The sequence below is a fragment of the Anopheles coluzzii genome, chromosome 3 (genome assembly GCF_943734685.1).
Source record: "Anopheles coluzzii chromosome 3, AcolN3, whole genome shotgun sequence".
NCBI lineage: Eukaryota > Metazoa > Arthropoda > Insecta > Diptera > Culicidae > Anopheles > Anopheles coluzzii.
Window position 1 is genome coordinate 13298818 of NC_064671.1, and position 12091 is coordinate 13310908.

General features: G+C 41.8%; 1 long non-coding RNA gene and 2 other non-coding genes across 4 annotated transcripts in view; all 3 read left to right on the top strand.

The window, feature by feature from the left end:
- The window catches only part of LOC125907550 (uncharacterized), a 275982-nt gene that overhangs the window by 114818 nt on the left and 149073 nt on the right, over positions 1 to 12091 (top strand). The gene's annotated exons all lie outside the window — the stretch shown is intronic.
- Positions 2074 to 2145, top strand: Trnae-cuc (transfer RNA glutamic acid (anticodon CUC)). The gene has a single exon. It is a non-coding gene; the product is annotated as a tRNA-Glu (tRNA).
- On the top strand, positions 6098 to 6169 carry Trnae-cuc (transfer RNA glutamic acid (anticodon CUC)). Its single transcript has one exon. It is a non-coding gene; the product is annotated as a tRNA-Glu (tRNA).

Sequence of the window (12091 nt, forward strand, 5' to 3'; positions counted from 1 at the left end):
GCAGTGTGCTGTGTGTTCCGTTCGCGCCACCGGATCATCATTACAGGAAAAAGGTATTGAAATGCTCTTGATTCAAACATGGCGATGACTTTACACTATAGCACTAGCACACTGGTCGGCTCACATTTACTGCCTTTCTTTTTCGAGAAACGGTTAAAAGCAACCGCGCTCTGGTACTGGAAGCGTTGCGTTCCGACGAAGAAACCCCCGTTTTCCATAATCCGATTACTAATTCATGCCCATTCAGCCGGTAATACGATACACAGTGGCGCCGGTTTTTGTGCAGGAAGCCTCCTTTCTGGCTGATCCAGTTTTCCGGCACTGAATGGGCACGCTACGCTACTGTAGAAGATAGGTGCTGCAGCGTTTAATTTTTAAACCAAAAAAAAACCCACCCACCCGCGCCGGTCCACCCTTTCCCGGCTTATGAAATTCAATTGCTGTGCACTCGCCGCACACCAGCCGGCTTTATTCGGTCGAATGTAAGACGTGCAATCAAAATTACTGCAGGCTGCAGCCCAAAACCGGTGCTCGCCGGTGTGAAACGTACTGGATTTACTGCCAACGGGCCCTTCTTTTGCACACGGGTTTAATGGTCTCGGATGGATGGTGAGACGGGGGGGAGTACTGTGCAGGCTGATCGTGTCCCATGCACACCCGGATTGAACCGGGGAAACTAATTGGAAAATTGTGCTTTTGTTCCTAATTCGTCTCTCGGCGGCGTGTGTGTGTGCAGCAAAATCCAGCCAAATGGCATCGTGTGCCGGAATGGAAGGAGACAGGAGGATGACAATGGTGTGTTGTGTTAGCCTGTGCTTTCTTTTTATTATTTATTGCATGCGAAACGCTATTAAAAGTTCAGTTTAGGCATGGTGATAGAATTTTAAATAATAAATGGCATACAGAGATTTACACTAAACCGGCGTTCGGGGATGGATTTGGAACGCAAAACAGAATGGGTCACATTTTAAAGCATTTTTTACCTCTTTTTTTGCATCGTTTTACTCTAGGCTAGAGTAAGGCGAGGCACAATTTAAATAACTATGTCCTTTTATAGTATTTACGGGTGTAGCGACATCATTCAACGTCATGACATCGTTGAAGGTAAATGGCAATTCTTTTAAACCAACTTCGTATGAAAATTAAAAACACTTTAACAAAACAACAGCACTTTTGGTAATGCTTACGATTAGTTTTATGAAAAATAAAATCTGATGCCATGTACCAGCAAGGTTCATTTCACACAAAAGTACAGTTTTTACAAGCGTGTGTCACACACTTCATGTATTCATTTTAACCATACACCAGAGCATGATTACGGCCCTTCCTTATCACACGCCAAATAAAAACACATCTCAAGCCGGTTCACGCGTCAATTGTTACATAAATAACACACAATTCACGCTTCTTTGCCCCCGGATTCTGGGTGTCTAACCGAAAACATTTTACGCTCGTGGAGAGCAGGAGGAATGTTGTCCGACGCGTTTTCGAGCATCGTCTTCAAGAGCGAAAAATAAAACATTCGTACGCGCGCGCGGTATTCGAAAACGCGGAACTGCTGACGCCAAGTGTTTGCGAGAGATCGCGGAAACGATGTTACACCAGGAGGTCGTGGTGGTGTTTTAGGAAGGTACTGTGGCATTGCCGTTTCATCCCACCACACCCCCTTCCCGGCGTAACTTGACGTTGCGCCAGCTTCATGGAAGCGTTAAAAACTAATTAGCATGATGAGATGATTATCCATCCCAGCGAGCACACAAGCGGATATCAAAGAACAAAACAAAACTGTGTAAGGAGAGGAAAATGCTACATTTGGGCGTGGTGACACCACCACCCCAGTGTTTTTGGTTCACATCTTGTGCGTGTGTGCAAAGGTACGCGTTTGAGCAAAAGAAACACGCACTTGACAGTAGCTAGGGGTAAATACGCATTATTTAAACATTAACAGTCACTGTATTGTAAATATGCAGCACTCAATTAAATAAAAAAAAAATAGTCGACTGAATCGAAAATGTGTGAGTTTAGTTTTGTTTACATTGGCCCGATTGTTTCTTTGCACGCTTGTGACAACAATCCCATATTGTCTAGTGGTTAGGATATCCGGCTCTCACCCGGAAGGCCCGGGTTCGATTCCCGGTATGGGAAAAAGTATTTTTTTCGCCTTCCCACTTGTTTCTGCTTAGAACATACCGGTTTGTGAGCCGATCCTATAAGTGTTAGGCAATTTTTATTTGTGTTTAAAGATAAAACGAGATTAAACGCTGTATAAAATTAAAATTGACATTCTTGACTAAATAGACTGAATATTTTTTCGTTTCAAATTTATAAGTTGAGAATGTTTTAAAATGCATTAAAATGATATTTTATTAAAATGCGTAATCATTTTAAAACACAATAGCAAAGTGTTCAGAATTTAGATCTCATTTTCAGCAACATTTTTTCTATCCTTTACTCTCTCTCTCTCTCTCTCTCTCTCTCTCTCTCTCTCTCTCTTTCTTTCTTGTTAGCCTGCTCACGATAGAGCACGTCGGTGTGACATTGCCCGGTCCACAACAATTCTTCAAGATACTCGGTCCCTGGCAGCAGCCTCCCATCCATGTTGACACCCGATCTCCGACAGGTCTCGCTTCACCTGATCCAGCCTTCGAGTTCGCTTTACTCCCATGCGCATTATGCCTAACTGGGGATTGCTGTCGAACACCTTCGTGCTGGAGCATGAGTCCGGTATCCTCATGACTTTCCCCAGTCATCGTATTCTGCCAGCCTTCACCACCGTCAGGATGCTCGGTGCATCCTACTCCTCCAAACCCCATGCTCGAACACACCGCCAAAGAGAATCCGGAGGATTCGTCGCTCAAACACGCCCAGAGCGTTTGCAACCTCCGCACGAATGGTCCAAGGCTGAACAACCGTCCCGAGATAGCGGAACTCCTTTACTACCTCAAGATTGGCGCCATCAACTAATACACTGCTTCCCAGATGATCTGAGCCTCCGGCAAGCAGGTACTTCGTCTTCGTCGGCATTGATTCTCAATCCAATTCTTCCTGCTTCGCGTTTGAGTCGGGTGTATGCCTCACACAACTTCGCTGTTGTGCTGTCAATTATGCAGCATTTTATCTTGTATAAATTAAATTAGCTTTGGAATTCTCATCCTTATTTGCATACATAGACAATGTAGAATAGAATGCGTGGCGTACTGATGCGATCAAAGTCTGCAGTCCCGAGTTGCTTGAACGTATTCAAGCATCATGCGGAGGACATAGCATTGACTCACAACGAATTGCAGACCCCTATGCTACTGCAAGAACGTGAAGACTTATCAATACTTACCTACCAATACATCCTTGGGGTATCACTTGAGGTATCACCATTCAGTGCAGTGTAAGATGCAACAGCACCACAATGATTGCATTACTCGAATAATAAAGAAATATTGACATCGTGCTTATGTCCGTGAGATCCAAAAAACCAAAAGCAACTTATAGTATCATCCTCCTCTGTTGCTTCTGTTTTAGTAGATTTTATGTTTTATTTTTCAAATACCCTTTTTTAGATAACATTTTAAACTCCATAAATTTCTTTTAATTTATAAAAACACCTTGATAAAATAAAACACTTCTCCTACCAGCCAGTCGTGCCTACAATCATTCCTACGAACTAACATTCAATAAACTGGCCAATGTACTGCAACGATACGGAAAGTCGGATAAAAACAGTCCAATCCCGATCGAGATCACCTATTGATACACCGATATTGCCGCAAATAGAAAAATATGGTCTTATAAATTCAATTCCACCGGTGAGAATTATTAGATTTCCATGCACATTTCATGCCCCGTTGCCGGCAAGGACGCCCAGCACACGCGGCAGCACCCAGATACCACCAATCCCCGGGTACTGCATCACTTTCAGTTAAAGCTTGTTGGACCGCCCCCGGTTTGGCCGTATGTCTTCCCCCTTGTTGGGTGCGCGGTTTTATTTTCATTCATAAATTTCCCATCATTATTGAGAGCTGTTGGGGCGGGTTGGTTGGTTGGTTGGCGGGTAGCATTGCTACCTGCCAAAAGGACACGACCATTTGACCTGGCAACATACCGGGTGGTGGTGGTGGTAAAGAAAAAGGGAAAAAGGCGTATAAACGTTCCGATGCAATGGCTCTTCCGATCTCGATATCTTCAGGTGTGCAAGATAAAATCCCCTCGCAAAAACATATCCGTTTTTATTTCGCTGAGGATAAATCCGGGAACCCAAGCAAAGCAAAAGGATAATGGGTGGGAATGAAAAATAGGGTAAAAACGGGAAGCCCACAATTCCCCCCGGAGAGAAAACAGCGTACTTTTCTCGCCCTCCTTTTGTGCGATAACTCAGAATTTAGCGCATAATCTGCTTCCCTTGGCAGAGGGTTACGGCAGAGCGGAAGAAAAGGTTGAAAATAATAGGGTAACGCATTTTTTTGTTGCTGTATCAGTACGCGTAAAGGGAGCAAAACAGACACCATAGCTTATATCCTTATGCCGAACAGATAAAGCCAATAACGAACGGATATGGTGGAGCCGATCGGCAGAAGGAAAATTGATAAACTTTGAGCCTAAAACTCCCGCCAGCCCAAATGGTAATTTGAGGGATGGGGAGGGATGATATCGCAATGCCTGTCGGTTTGCCGTCCCTGTTCGGTGTGAGGTTGCCCTATTCGGGAAGCGTTTTAAACACTACCGCACCACCAACAACCCCCTTCCCCTCCCAAACATGCGATCCATCTCATGTTCATTTGCGAAGAAAGTTTATCGATTGGATGTCTCAAAATCGATTTCAATTTCACACTTTCCCGTTTCGCGAACCGGAGAACCGAGGCGGAACAAACAGTGTGAAGGCAACTGTTCTTAAAACATTTGCCAACGTCAAAGTTTTGGAAGACTTTGAAGGGAAGACTATTGGATGATGGGATATCATCCCCCATGCTGCCATCCGATCCCGCGAGGTGTCGAGACAATTTCCAATAAGTCTCGCCTAATCAATTCGTGAAAGTTTGCCCCGTGGCGTTACAATTCCTGAGGCTGTGCTGGGGAGGGGGGGGGGGGCGAGGCGCTTAGCTGGTGCTGGTGCATATTAGCCATGTGCGATTACAATCGAGCTCGAGGTCGCCGTGGCAAGTTGTAAGCTTCTCATTGCCTAATGATGTAACTTTAGTAACTTTGTAGTTGGGAAAGCTTCTTTTGCGTCGCCTTAAGGTAATGATGGTTGTATATAAGTTAAAACCTACGTCTAAAAGCATGTGTTTACGCTGTACAGTAATTCTGGAATAAATTGCAATTAGAAATATTTGCATGTTTAAAGTAGTAGGTGATCATGAGGTGATTTAAGTGAAGAGATAATTCAAATGGAATAATATTATGAAATATAATAAATTTAAAACACATTTTCGTTCCATGGTTGCTGAATGATCATCATCATAAACATTACAACATGATGACATCATAACATCATAGACACCATTATACATAACGAAATAGTGTAAATTACAAACACGCAGTTAAGGCAAAGGAATAAATAGCTAGATGAATAAATAACATAAGGGTTCTGATCATCAATATGAGCTCCGGAAGATTAACTTAAGATTACTATCAGAAATGCTGAGATTGACAGTGTTGTTTAAAGAAGAGTAAAGTCCGCGCAATAGCTCCAGTAAAATTAATTGTAAAGTATTGATCATTTGGTGTAATGGGACTTTGGAACCAAATTATCTCGACATAACTAAATAATCGGTACTAAACAATGCTCTTGGTTTTGAGTTTCTGCTAGAATTTAAAAAAAATAACAGTTTCAAACAATGACCGTAGTGTCAATTGAACCGCCAATAAACTAATTTTAGATGATATACTGAGCCGTCATTTGCCTGTGTTCCATTTGCCTGTCATGTGTAAAGATTCCAGTTCGAAAAGAAGGCATCTAGCACGACAGAGTGTTAAAATTAAAATCCTCGGAGCAGCATTCAACTTCAAGGTTTACTTTTAGATCTAAGGGTTACCCCTATATTAAACTATCTTGAGTAAATGTCTTTTCACACCCGTTTTTTCATTTGCACCCCTGTAGTAACAATCCCATATTGTCTAGTGGTTAGGATATCCGGCTCTCACCCGGAAGGCCCGGGTTCGATTCCCGGTATGGGAAAGTCGTTTTTTGGGTTATATTTACTCTTTTATTTTTCGTTTTAGATCATACAGCGTGGTAACTCGATTTGATGTTCAATGATTTTTACAGTTATTGTAAGTTCCTGTTATAGGTTAAACGTTTAAATTTAAAGTGGATTACTAAACTTAAAAGACTAAATATAGATAACTCAGAAGCTCGTGGTGTATAATTATAGAAACAGATTAACAAAATAGTTCATTTTAAGCATTTAACGTCAGGCTGTTAATTTTTAAAATACATCAATATATTTGTAATAAATTCGATGCTCTATTGGTCTACCAAGTGTCTAGTATAACTGCCTATGTTTTATTATTTTTTTTTAATATATGTCTATGAAGAGTATTTACCAACATAATGTCTGTTTTGGCTTCTTGCCATACAAATCCAAAAATATATGTTTTGTATGTTTCTGTGCGTAAATGAAGTTACATGATTCTTTATTATTTATTATCTATTATTGATTGAATTCATGCGTTCATCTGAACGGCCATCTAACTTATGGTTGAACATTTTAGTACACAAATAAGAGGAAAACTGAAATTACACTCTTCAATCCTCTCAAATCAATTCTGTTGAAATTCGTAATAAATGAAAACACTAAACTAGGTGACGTTCAAGGTAAAAACTGACGCACCATGTCAAAAGTTGGTCGCTTAGAGGCAAAATTAAGAAACATTATTATTTATTATTATTATTTATTTAATAATTTATTGGCCTCTACAAATGTTTTCTTATAATCTAGGGAAACATATGGGATGAGGAGTCACGAAGACGGGAGTGGAATTGGGAAACTGGGACGTTGAAGTCGAATAGGTGATACGAATCGTTGAATGCAGAAAGAGCGTCGCCAATGGTCGTAGAGCACCACGGTCCATTCACCAACTGAAGTGCAAAATACTTTGTCTGAGCACAACGTAGAAGCAATGATAAACAGACAAAACAAACGAAGCACGATCGAAGCACAAGCACAATCACAGGCACCATAAGAGCCATGTAAAAAACATGTAAAAACTCTTCTAATGCCACTGCGACACAAACAATGGCCTGGATAAATATAAACCAGACTATCATGCACAAAACCGTATGATGAATTAGATAGTCATATGATGCTCTAATCTTTCTCCTTTATGATTTATCTTCACCACACAAAAAAAAAAACAAAAGGTTTCGTTCCTGGCAAGCATTCAATTATTCCATAAATACAGATGTCTCCATTAAACATAAGCGATTTCTTGGGGACAGCCAAATCTTCCCTCACCATAATACGTTGCAAACGAAAAGCGAAAGCACAAAATGGCACCGACAGCAACAAAAATAACAAAACCTTTCACCATTCAAGCACAACTAAGCTTACGGAGAATTTGTCAGCACACGTCGCATCGAATGGACTGTCCCCGGCACGACAGCGGCTGCCATTTCCGGTGAACGAAAGTCACCTGATTGATTTATGGTTTTGGCTGTATTCTACTTGTCTGCACTCTTCGTAGGAGTTGCGTTGAACAGCGGGAAGACTCGTGGCTCTGCCGTGCCGTGTGCTAACTCAAAAAAAAAACACTCCCGAAGCGCAACAAAGCATCACCGAATCTCCTTTAATTCTGCCCTAGAACTCCACCGGTCGCACACGTCAAAACGGAAGACAGCCACCTGCATAACTGAATTAACTTGTTCCGGTGAGTCCGTGCCCACGAATGCATGCTGACAGCATTTCAAAGCTCGTACCCCCGCGTGTGCTCCCGTGAACCCAAGAGCGGACGCTGTGTTCCACTACGGGTCAGCACGCCGTGGCCGTGGAGCTTTATGACGGTTGACAAAATTAAACACGATATTAATCCTCAGGAGCGCTGTAATTCTTCTGTCCCACGCTTTTACAGCGCAGATCCCGGTGGTGAAGAACGTGTCCGGTACTGGCCTGGTACCGGAAACGATGTCAGTTCGCTCAATGCAGGCGGTTCGGTCACGTGATAAACACCGGCTTCGCGACAATATTCCCCAAGCGTCACGGCAATGGATGGGCAAAAGCTGTACACTACTTTCCACAACCGCTGATCGGAACCGCTTTCCAAAACTTGGCAGCAAACAATAAACACAAAAACACGTGCCACAATGTGGTGGAATGAAAAATTTATTTGAAAATTTTGTTTTACGTGCAAAACGTGCGCCCAAAAGTCCTGAAACGACGCAGCTGGTGAAGGTGGTCGAGAATCGATGTTTTCCCCGAAGAGGAGGAGGGGGAGTAGCATGGCACGATCGCACAATTGTGAACTTCGAACGCGGCATTTACCATTCATGTATGCAAAACTATTGCATCATCGAGGGGACGCGCGAACGTGGCTTACTCTTTCGCGCAGCACAAATGCTAATGGAGGCGCCCAGTTTGGCACAGTTGGCTGCGTTGGCAGCACCCGCAAACAGGGCGACAAACATGAACGACAAACAAATTGTGTACGATCGGTATTAAGAATAAAGCAGTCAAGATGGTAGCGTATGCCACTGTGTACGCCATCCACTGAAACCACGTTTGCCGTGTCCATCAAAGGACGGTTTGGCTAGCGCAAAAAGCTTTTATTTAACGGTCGGAAACACACGCATCACAACGAGACACGATGCCAGGCTTAACATCATTAGCGACCGAGCGGATGGGTAGAAATATGTTTCTACATTTCCGTAATGAACGACTGTATCCGGCTTGCCGGTTTGTCATGGACAGGCGGAAGCGCAAGCTGGAGAAATTATTTTGGTCATGTGTAGGTCATGAACCTTGCGCTCTAGCGTGGCGGTTCGTTCATGGAAATGCCCGCGTTGATTGATGTGTAATCTCTCGTTTATAACAAGATTTTTTTTAAATTAAAATAAATCCATCTTATTTAGATTTAGTAAAATGTGAAGTAAATTCGTAAATTCGATTATTCTTGAAAGCAATATGATTTTACAAATAAATTAAACACTTATCTTTTTCGGTAAACTAATTAATTGTTTGCGTTTTAATCAGATTAATAGAACGCTGTTAAAATAAAACATTACTGTTATTTGACTTTTTTTAATATGGTTTTTGAATTGAAATATGATAAATAACAACACTGAATAAAAAGAGTAAAAAGATAAGAAATGGAAGATCTAAATAGAAAATTAAGATAACTGTATCTCGTTCGGAGAATTACTAGGAAAATCAATGCAAATTGTATATTTGCATAGAGACTAGCATAAGAACTAATGCTGATTTTTAAATAAAACCAGAACTTGAATGCAATGTGGCTTGTGCTTACATATAAATGTGTAAATATTGTAAAACTCCCAGATCATGAAATAGAACAGCCAAACTATTCAATTTATTCTAATCATTTTCAATTCGAACCAATTTTAACAAAACATCCAATTAGAAATAAGAATTAATCCTTGTCTAAAGCCTGATCAACGTGACTGGCTGGCTATGAAGTGTTATGCAAAATTTTGCAATAACAAAACGACTTCAAACACATTACCCAAGTGGCACATCAAGCAAGATGCAGTATAAACCATACATTCCAGTAAATCATAGCATTAATTTTGTTAATACTGCAACAACCACACGAAATCCGTTGCCGCATCTGACCGTTGTGCAATCGAAGGCGAAAATTGTGTTATTAGATTGTACAGAGTAGCTTACACTATCTGACATGTGAACAATTGGTAGACAGCGGTGTCTATTCAAAACAACTATGTTTAAAAATTGGATAGTTGTTTATTGGACTGGTAAACCCTGTAACGGTACAGGCAGGTCTTAACCGACAACAGGTTGTTGTGCCAAATGAAGAAGAAGAAGTTATTATTAGCACTGAGGCAGGCCAAGACCTCAAAGCGGTTATAGCACCGGATAAGTAAAGTAGCGTTATTGGCAATAGAGGCAAAAAGCCGTACTTAATAACTCATATAATGTTCATTAAATGTGTTAAAATGATGTATAAAAGTCCTAGTTGAATGTCATTAAATAATGAAATTCATAACTCGAATATATTAGTAAAATATATTTATTACCATTTTCTTATTTTGTTAAACAAATTGTGGCTTCTGAACGTTCCAGGCGAGCTATATTTTACTCGGAAGAAACGGTTCAAACAGGCCGTAATGCTGAGGTGAACTTGTAACAGCTTTGAAAATGTTCTCGTACACAACAATGAATACTTCATGACAAAGAATTGGTAATTATCGAATAATTATATTAAAAATTTTTGGTATTCTTTTCGAAAGAAAAGAAGAGAATATGGACGAAATAAGATGTAATCAATGAGCTTTTTATGTGTTTTGATGTTAAGAATGTGCATAAGGTATTTGTATTTTTTAAGTTTCAATGTTTTGCTATGTTTTCTCCTTTGATAGTTGCAATATATTTTGAAAAATTTGGAACAAAAAAAAGTCTTCAATATGGACTATCCATAGAGCTTAATAAAGATAGGTCCAAAACCTTTCATCTAATAGCAAATCTTTGATTGAAATAAGTGCTGCTTAGAAAAAAAATAGTACTGCCTATATCAAAAGCTTCAAGGTGCTTTAGAACCGATTTGCGTATCATTTCAAAACAATCACCAAACTCTTTGCATTGTGGTACAAGTATATCAAACCACTCCTCATCCACGCTTACCTTGGCTGAATGCCACTCGTTCCCTTCGTTGGTAATCCCTGTTCAAACAGCATCTCTCGGTAAGATAAGCCTATCCTATTACCCCCTTTGTCCTTCCACAGAGCACAATGGAACACAACATCCAAGTGCGAGACCATGGCCACCCAGGGCCGGCTAATGCCATTGCACTCCGCTCCGCAGTGTTGGGACCGGAGTGCATCCATTCGTATTGCTGCAAAACAAACGAACCCCAAGTGGCACCCGCATGCGGATAAGCAAAATGTTACCTTTTGTAGCATAATTGCTTTCTAATGGTGCTCAACACTCCAGACGGGGTGAGAGGGGAGGACCATGTTGGCGGGTCCTGTTTGCCGAGAGCGCGCGCATACAAACAAAAGCACAACACGCGATTCGCGTAAGTGTTGATGCTCTTCACACGCTAATTATACCATCTTAGTAGCCTTTTTATTTGCCATTCATTCGCTCATTATCGCTACCGTTGCCCTTCGCTCTCACACATTGTACACACACACTCTCTCTCACACACACTCTTCTATGAAAGTGTTTTATGCGATGGTTGATGTCGTGTTCCGGTTTCCTGTGGGAGTTTTATCTCGCACAACCGTCTTACTAGTGCCCTACCCCTCAAGACGGCACGCAATCCCAGCCGGCCACCGGGAACGATCTTGACCGACTATCTACCCGCTGCCAACGAAACGCTCGCGGCCTTTCATAAGAACAGGGCAGGGGGCACTCCTAACACCTCCTCCACCATCGCCGGTAAGATCCGCCGTGCAAGACATTGGCACCTGCTCTGGTGACGTTTTGTTGTTTCGTTGTGTCAACTGTGTTTGTTTGCCCCATCTTCCGCCCTTGCCGTTGAGCACCTTTTGAGCAGGCATGGCAGGGTAAAGGGAAAAAGGTGTCGGACGAAGACGGTCAGTCGGTGAACGTGTCCACCGTGTCGGTGGCTATAAATTACCGGGCATGTGTGACGTACGACGGTCGCGTCGGCGTTCCCTTTATCGTGCTGGTGCGGAGCGGCTACCACCCCAATCGGCTAACAAGTGGGCAGTGTCGGGTTTCCTCCCTTAATGAGTGTATGAGTGGATTTAGCTCAGCAAGCGGTTTCGCTGTAAGCCGGTAACGAAATTAAAGAATCGTTGAGATGCGTACAAGATGCTCGTAACGCGCGGCGAACATTGGACGCGCAGAACGACTCTAGGTGGTCAAAATATTGCTAGGGATAATGATTTTAGGGAAATAAACATTTTAAGATGATGCCAGGAAATAGAAGAACGTTACTT